Below are 8,733 nucleotides of genomic sequence, written 5' to 3'. Positions count from 1 at the left end.
GAAGAAACTCTGAATGATTTTGGCAGTCTTCTGAAAATCGATCGTAATGGCTTCCTCCGATCCTTGTGTTTGCTCCTTCACAAAATGCTCCTTAAGGTGGCCGACCAAGAGAGAATTTTCTCAAGAAATTGCTAGCTTTGGGGAACAGGAAAAAAGAATGGCTTTATGCGTGAAAAAGGAGAGAAAATGAACAAGTGAATAATGAAGAATGAATGAATAATTGATGGATGAAGGATATGGGAATGAAAGGTGGTATTTATAGTAGAAGGGTGACATGAGAGTTTGCTAAAAATAGCTTGAGAGATCCCTTGAAATGCTTCCTCTCTTGGCCAACCATGAAATATGGAAAGTGACTAATTTTTTCCTTGATTTTCTTACTTGATTCTAGCTTGATTTGTGCTAGGGGTTGGATGGTTTGTTGGGCAGTATTTGAGAGCTGATTTCTGATTCTTTCCCAAGTGCAAGGACCTCCAAATAAATCTTCCAAATGCTAATTTTTTACTGCTCTTATGCCTTTCTGGGATTTGGGCTTCACTTCCCCTTGATGGACAATTTTGTGACCCAATTTAAGATAATTAGATTTCTTTTCAGCAACCAACTCAACTGGGCCAAGGTAAAATTTCTAAACCCAATCATTCTCTAGCCGTCCCTATGACTTGTTCATGTGTGACATTTAATTTGCTCCCATGTTAGTTAATTCCATGGTCCAACTATAATATATTAAGCACTTTATTAAACATGTAACAATATAACTTAATTTTATGCAAAATTAACTCTAAAAATTAAGAGAATTACAAACTTGCTAAAATTATGCTCAATGTCTTAATATGAGTTAAATTCATATAATTTGCTAACAATATACTCAAAATTTCTCTAATATTAAGTAAAAAGATGTGACATAACTCTATATAATTTAGACTTATCACTTGGTACCTAAAGAATTGGTGTTGTTTTTCTTTTTTTTTTTGGAAGCAATTTTAGGTACACATATCCTGAGACATGGGTTATCACATGACCGTGTGCCACACACGGTCACACCACACGGCTGTGTGTAATTTTAATTTTAAGTGCAGGGTTGTTCACATGATCTTAGAGAGTTACACGACCTAGCGACAAGGCCGTTTGACCTTACTTCGAATACTCACACGGTTTGTCACACAATGGTGCAACCTTATTTTTATTGCTCACACGTTCTGGCACATGGTCGGCGACATGACTGTGTGACCTTATTTCGAATACTCACACAGGCGTGCATACGGGTTGGGACATGCCATGTAACCCATATTTAGAATTGTACACAATTGGCCACACGACCATGTTTCTGAGCCACATGGTCTAGGCTCTGTTAGACGGCCGTGTGACCCATGTTTCCAAAATTTTTAGGTTTTTCCATATTTTTATGTTTTGATTCAAATTTGTTGTAGATTGTTCCCAAACCATTTTTAGGGCCTCGTAAGCTCGATTTAAGGCCATAAATGTGATTTTGATATGAATGAAATGTAAATTCAAATGTTTTTATTTAAATTAATAAATAAATGTGTTAATACTTTGTAAATTGTTTTTATTCAAATGTTTTTATTTAAATAAATGTTTTTATTTTTACTCAAATGTAAATTGTTTTGATATATGTCGTAATACTTTGTAACCCTAATTTGATGACGGAGGTGGGTTAGGGGTGTTACACTAAGAATGTATGATGCGATAATTCTGGGAAGAATGTATGTATGATGAACTTGCATGAATGATTTGTATGGATATGATCTCGGTGGTTAATGGTTAATGTGTCTGAATGAGTAAAGTATGTCAATGTATGTATTGAGGATATGAACAAGTCTATCTTGAGTAAGTCAGATGTGAATGAGTCTATCAAGTATGAGTCTGCATGAAGTGTCTGTGTCTGTCTCTAGAGTCGTATAAAGGGGTCCGTTAGGACTAAAAACACGAATCTCTGAAAGGAAAATTTCATGACACTCTGAAGACCATATAGTGTAAGACCATGGCTGGGCCATGACGTCATATGAAATATGTAAAGGATAGTTGGGTGAGTATCAGACGATGAGGGGTAAACCTAACGACAGTGAGTTTAGACAAATCCCTGTTGTTAAAAACACCAATTTCTATAAAAGTGAGCCTTTGTGGCTATCTTTGTTAAAGACCTTTGTGGCAATAGTTGTAACGCGTAGGTTTGTGCAAGTGTACACAGTCGTTATCAAGTAATAAGTAAGTATCGAGTTATCGTCTCCACATGGATTGTATTTGTGCTAAGTCACTTAATTTGTAAAATTATATTAACAATTTGGTAAATAAAAACACAATATAGTTGAAAAGTGGTGATTAAAATATATTAAACTAAATACAATGATTCCTAATGCAAATTATCCTAAGTATGCAAACTAAATGAAAAAGATTTTAGTAAAATTAAACACAATTTTGCAACAATTATAACATAAATAAACTAGGATAATTACTTTAATTAAACTCAATATATTATCAACATGCTTAATAACATTCAAAAAAACATTCCATGGCAACTTGATCTTTCATGAGTTTGGAAACCACATTAGGTCCTTTCGAAATCCTTTACTTAGTAAATATGCATTTTACTGACCCTTATTTACTAAGGTTTTTTTGGTATTTGTGTGAACTAACAGGGACGTGTCAGGTTTGAAACAATTTAATCACACAAATCTAAAAACTATGCAGATAACAGAGCTTGGTCAGAGTTGTTATGCAACCTACAATTTAATCGGGTCTGGATCTAAATTGAGCATGCACAATTCAATTATATGTCCATTAGTCATCGTCTGGTCAGGATCGCTCAGCTAATTCAGGTGCATTCCAATCACGTATGAACGAAATACAAGCTTGATTTTAATTGAAAACATGATCGATTGAGGCACAAACATTATAAGCATGAATCAAATAAATATTATTTAATCAAAGCAATCATCCTAGCTTAAATAAAATTAAGCTAACATTGTTGTAAACAAGAACAAAGAACACATAGCAAACACATTTAGATTATATTAAAGAAAAAAAAGATTAAACCCAATTCAAAGTGGCTGTCACCCAAGACTCTGACTGATGAGGCTCCTTCCTTTCTTTGCTTTGCTCCTTGACTGATGGTTCTCCAAGGTGGCCGACCAAGGGTTCTTTAAGAGACTAATTTTTCTAAAAATCCTTATGCAAGGATGGTGATAGGCATGAGGGGAAAGGTATCTAAGAGAGGTGAGAGAGGAGAGAATGATGGATGAGTGAGGGATGATTGAAAATGTGAGAAATGAGCTCTTATTTATAGGTGAGCAAGGGAGCTAGTTTGCTAAAAAGAGGAGTGTCCATCTTTTGAAACTTCTTCCAAGGATGGCCGGCCATGAATTGAGGAAATGTGGCTGATTCTGCTTGATTCTTGGTCAATTTGAGTGCCACCACAACTTAGGACTAAGGCTCGGTCACCAGCAAATCTTCGGGAAAGTCTCCGATTTCTTTAACTTTTCAAGGACCTTGTGTAATTAAATGAAAAATTGATTTATGATCAACCATGTGCAGCTAAAAATTGGGTTGACTTGGTCCCCAATTTGGACAGTTTTGCAATTAAAAGAAAACTCTTAGACTTGTCCAAAAATAATAGATAGGTTAGGGGACCAAATAATATAATTTTAAGGACTTTAATTAATTAATTTACTTAATTAATTAAAATCCAATTTTTTAATGAAGTATTTAAAATGAATTATTAAATATAACTTTATATTTTATTATTTAATTTAATCATGCATGGACTACTTTATAGCTTAAAAATATAATATGCTTAAACTAATATAAAATGAGCCATTTTATGCATGAAAACTATATAATAAAGCAAAAAATCACATTTTATTAATTTTCATGTCCTAATTTCATATTTTCGCATATTTCATTAATTTATTAAACAATTACTTGGTTTTAAAAACAAATTTAAGTAAAAAGATGACGAATTATATAGGAAAAGTCCTATGTATTTTTCAGTTTACAATAGTCTAAAGGGAAAGCCTTTGTGGCGAGTACTGAACGTTAAAAGGATGCCTTTGTGGCTATCTTTTTTAAAAGGAAGCTTTTGTGGAGAGACTCTGAAAGGAAAATCTCTATGGCTATCTTTGAAAAGGAAAGCCTTCGTGGCGAAATCTAAAAAACGGGTATTATGATGACCATCTGAAGACAACGCCTTTTGGCGGACACCGAATGAATGACGAACCCCGTATAGTTACAAGGGATGAACAAAAAAGCTAGTGTACGATAAAGTACGCAGCAAGATAAATATATGAGTTAAAAGTATGTATAGAGATTGTATTGAAGTAAGGAAGATCTGGGAAAATTTCGAGTTTAGTATTAAGTGTAGTCTACCCCGCCCAAAGGAAATGATAAGACTAGTAACTATGTAATAAGATATTAAGTTTGATAATAAGGTAAATGAAGAGGTTAAGGATTACGTAAAGATAAGATTTAAGAAAGGAATTAGAAATTAAAGAGATGTTAAGTATAGTACACTCAAGAGAGGGAAAAATGACTCTGAAGAAAGAAAAATGGTCGCCTCAATAATGTACCTGCCAAAAAAGAAGAAAAGGTCAAGAAATACCCAAGGATGTGCAAAATAACATATGCGACGTAGAATAAATAAATGAAAAAAGTATACTAAGGTTTAGCTCACTAAGTTCTTACGAATTTACAAACATTAATTTTTGTTTTAGGTTATAATGGATTTCGTGCTGAGGGATGATGCGAGGGCTACACCAAGGAAACAACACACTGGGCTGTTATGCATACAGAGGAAGTCAAATGGCGTGTACAAGTCTGCGCATAATTTATTCAAAAAGGAACTTAATATGTTTATAGCTAAAGTCTGCACATAAGTTCATTAGGTAGTATCCCAAAGTATATCTAGTAGACTAAGAATTAAATTAGGAAAGTTTGAAATTTCTATTGAGTCAAAAAAATAACCATACATTGTATATTTGCAAGGAACTTTGTAGTAGCCATAGATAGTAGTTTGTACCTAGGCGAAATGTAAATGTAACCATGTAATGTACGCCAATAAGAGATTCTATTTCACCCATATGATAGACATTTATGTAGATGAATAAAAGAAAGAAAGAAATTTTCAAGTTACATATGTAAGAAGGGCGTAACACTCAAGATTCGAATCCGATAGATCGAGTCGAGTTGAGGGCATTACAAAAATACTTGTAATTATTATATTTTATCCTTATACATATGTGATGTTGCTGTTAAATTTAAAATACAAATTAATAATTTTATTATATTTTTGTATTTTAACCTTTATGTTGTTATATATACTAGTTTCGAAAACCTTACAATCTAATGTCTTCATTTACTTTACAAACTTGATAGCCTCCATATTGTTACATGAAAAAATTGAACTCAATAATTTCTAAACTCGATATGTAATTGCAAATACAAATAAAAAAAAGTCATAGCTCATAAAAATGTTATAATTTACAAAAGGTTTTATACATTTAATAAAAAAATGTATAAGTGACACTAATGCGGTGAATGTGGTCCACAACCTTGTGGGTTTCAGTTTCTTGTCGGACGCGCTATGATGGATATGTCGGGATCTAGTACCTTTAATGTAGTGCTGCCATCAAATATACTTGTAATTTTTCAAATATATTGGTTTACTAAATTTCCACCATCCTTACTAATATCTTTTGTATAATGTCCTCAACGATTTTTGTACACAAAGCAAAATTTAAGAAAATATTAACTCCATGATTATTTAATGTTTAACTAATATTAAGTTGCATTATGTGGTTGGATCATAATGCGAGAATAAAACTCATATTAGTACATAATCTAAATGGTTCGATGTCTAATTGTAATTGAGCAAGTTTATTGAAAGGCTATTATGTTATCTATCAAGTCCAATTAGGGAGATACCTTGTCTTAGGTATTAGAATGGACGATTCTTATAAGATAGAAACATAGATGTGATTTTTTGGAATGACAATACATCAAATAAGATCCAAGTAGAATAAACCCTAGATTCATTTATGGATTTATTCACTTGTGATGTTCATAGTATAGCTGACCTCAATCCTGAGTAAGTGACAGACTATGTGTGTGTGACTTGTATATTTTAATGTATTAAAAGCCTGGATTCAATTGGTAATAGAGCTGAAAGCTAGTACGTTGGGTATAAAAATTTTGCATGACATAGCTTCACTTGCAATAGTAGAACTCATAGCCCAATAAAGGGTGAACGATTTTCTCTTATACACATTACATGATAGATGGAAAGGTAACGTGTCCACGTGTCATTTGTCTAGGAAAAATTATTTAATTATTATTTATTAATAATTTTTCATGAAGGAAGATGTAATGGTTACTATGAGATAAAATAGGATTATATTTGGTGAACAAATTTGACCAAAAGATATTAAGGATTGATAACTCTAAATTATATAAACTTTTATAGCACTTTCTAACTAATAATTCATGCAAATTCTGAGTATTTTAGCAACAAAATTTGTAGTTTTATTACAAATTTAATAAGTAGGAAAAAATTAAAGGTAAATTTGTAATCTTACTTATTTACATGCTAATTTTACATATTTTTTTTTCTAAATTGATTTAGATTGGTGCAAAAGGAGAAAAGTTGGTCTTAAAACTCACATGTTCGATGTTCGATACTGTAGCATTTCTTGCAGCAAAGGCCATGCAAAAAATGTATTGATGGTTGATTAGTATAGGAGTCCCAAAATTATTGATTAGACTTCCAAAATTCAATTTGACCCAGCTCATAATTGGATCACTAAAGTGGACAAGCTTGCTGCTTAAATTGAAGTCAAATCATCCATTAAGGAGGAAAGAGCCCAAATTTAGCTATGGGAAGCCCAACCATCCATAAAATAATTACATTAGACACCTAAGACTTGTTAAAAAAAAGCATAAATTAGCCCCAACAAATCCTTCATGTGACTGTTCAACTCCTTCCCATAAATCAAGCTTGGACTAGCTATTTTTTAGCAAAGTCATCCACCTTCCTCCCTCCACTCAATAGGGCCAACCATGCATAAGAGAAAAAGAGGAATTGACATGCTATTTTTATCAAAATCAAGGGCGTCTCACAAGTATAGATACCCTTTGCCATTCCACCCATTTCATTCATCCCTCATTCACCATCTCTTCTCTTCTTTCACTCTTCATATTTTTCCATTCTTCAAAGATTTTTGCAAAGCTTTGAGAGCAGTCCTGTTCAGTTATATTAGGAGCATTCAAGCTTGGTAGTCATGGCAAGAGGCGAAGAACAAAGGAGGAGCAAAGTGATTTGTGCCTCGGAGAATCATCGAAAACGGCTTTGCATTCTTTACCTTTCAATATTTTATTTTTGTTCAATTCAAGAAACATGATTGTAATTGAGTTTTATGCTTTTAATATAATAATGGTTGCTTCATTTGTTAGTGTTAGAATGATTTAAATTCTTTTTTTGTTTAATTTAATTTTAAGCATACTTAAGTTAATATAATTAAAAATCTATCACACTTTAATTTATTTTCATCATCAATCAATTTGCTAAGTATTAATTTTGCAATACTTGATTTGCATAAACAATCCCTATGGAGAAGATAACTCTTACTCACTACTTTATTACTTGTCAACGATTGTGCATACTTGCACATAAATCAAATAATATCGAGACAAGTTTTTGGCACCGTTTTCAGAGACTACTTTTTTAATCATTATTTGTGAAATTATTTTGCAATTTGGTTTATTTTCTATTATTTTTAACTTATTTAATTATTGTGATCTTCTTTCAAGTATTTATGAGCATTGATCGAATTATTGACTTAATCCCAGTGGACCTTGAAATGAATCTTGAAAATCAAAATCAAGATCAAGGACATAGGGTCGCTTATGCTCGAAATCCAATCATTGTTGCTAATGACAAGGACCAAGCCATAAGGCAGTATGCTGTGCCATTTTTTAATAAGCTTAATCCAGGTATTAGAAGACTCGAGATCGATGCATCACAGTTCGAGTTAAAGCCTGTTATGTTCCAAATGCTTAAGATAGTGGGTCAGTTTAGCGGAATGCCTACTGAAGATCAACACCTCCACCTTTGATTGTTCATGGAGGTGAGTGACTCTTTCTAGCTGATCAGAGTAACCGAGGATGTGTTAAGGCTAAAGTTGTTCCCATACTCACTTAGGGATAGAGTGAGAGCATGGTTAAATTTGTTTCCACCCGGTTTAATTTTTACACAACAAGAGCTAGCAGAATGCTTCTTGATGAAATACTTTCCCCCTAAAAAGAATGTTAAATTGTGCAATGAGATCACTAATTTTCAGTAGATGGATGATGAATCTTTGTATGAGGCGTAGGAGGGATTTAAAGAGTTATTACAAAAATTCCCTCACCATGGGATTCTGCATTGCATCTAGCTCGAGACATTCTATAATGGTCTCAACGCACACATGAGGATGGTTGTAGACACTTCTGCAAATGGTGCTCTCCTTTTTAAGTCTTATAATGAGGCTTATAAAGTTATAGAGAGAATTGCCAGTAACAACTACTAGTGGCCAACCAACCGAGCAACTTCAGGAAGACGAATAGCAGGAGTACATGAAGTGGATGCCCTCACTTTACTTACAGCTCAAGTATCTTCTATATCCTCAATGCCTAAGGATTTTACTGCTAACGGTCTTAATAATGTTGCAGCCCAACCACCAAGTCAATTTG

At 33.1% G+C, this 8,733-nt stretch overlaps 1 non-coding gene across 1 annotated transcript; it reads right to left on the bottom strand.

The window, feature by feature from the left end:
* Window positions 1-8,312: 8,312 nt before the first annotated feature.
* On the bottom strand, window positions 8,313-8,419 carry LOC121215025 (small nucleolar RNA R71). Its single transcript, XR_005910761.1, has one exon. It is a non-coding gene; the product is annotated as a small nucleolar RNA R71 (small nucleolar RNA).
* Between the last annotated feature and the right edge of the window lie 314 nt (window positions 8,420-8,733).

Source organism: Gossypium hirsutum, chromosome D02, assembly GCF_007990345.1.
Source record: "Gossypium hirsutum isolate 1008001.06 chromosome D02, Gossypium_hirsutum_v2.1, whole genome shotgun sequence".
NCBI lineage: Eukaryota > Viridiplantae > Streptophyta > Magnoliopsida > Malvales > Malvaceae > Gossypium > Gossypium hirsutum.
The sequence above is the reverse complement of the archived record's forward strand: the minus strand, read 5'-3'. Positions and strand labels throughout refer to the sequence as shown.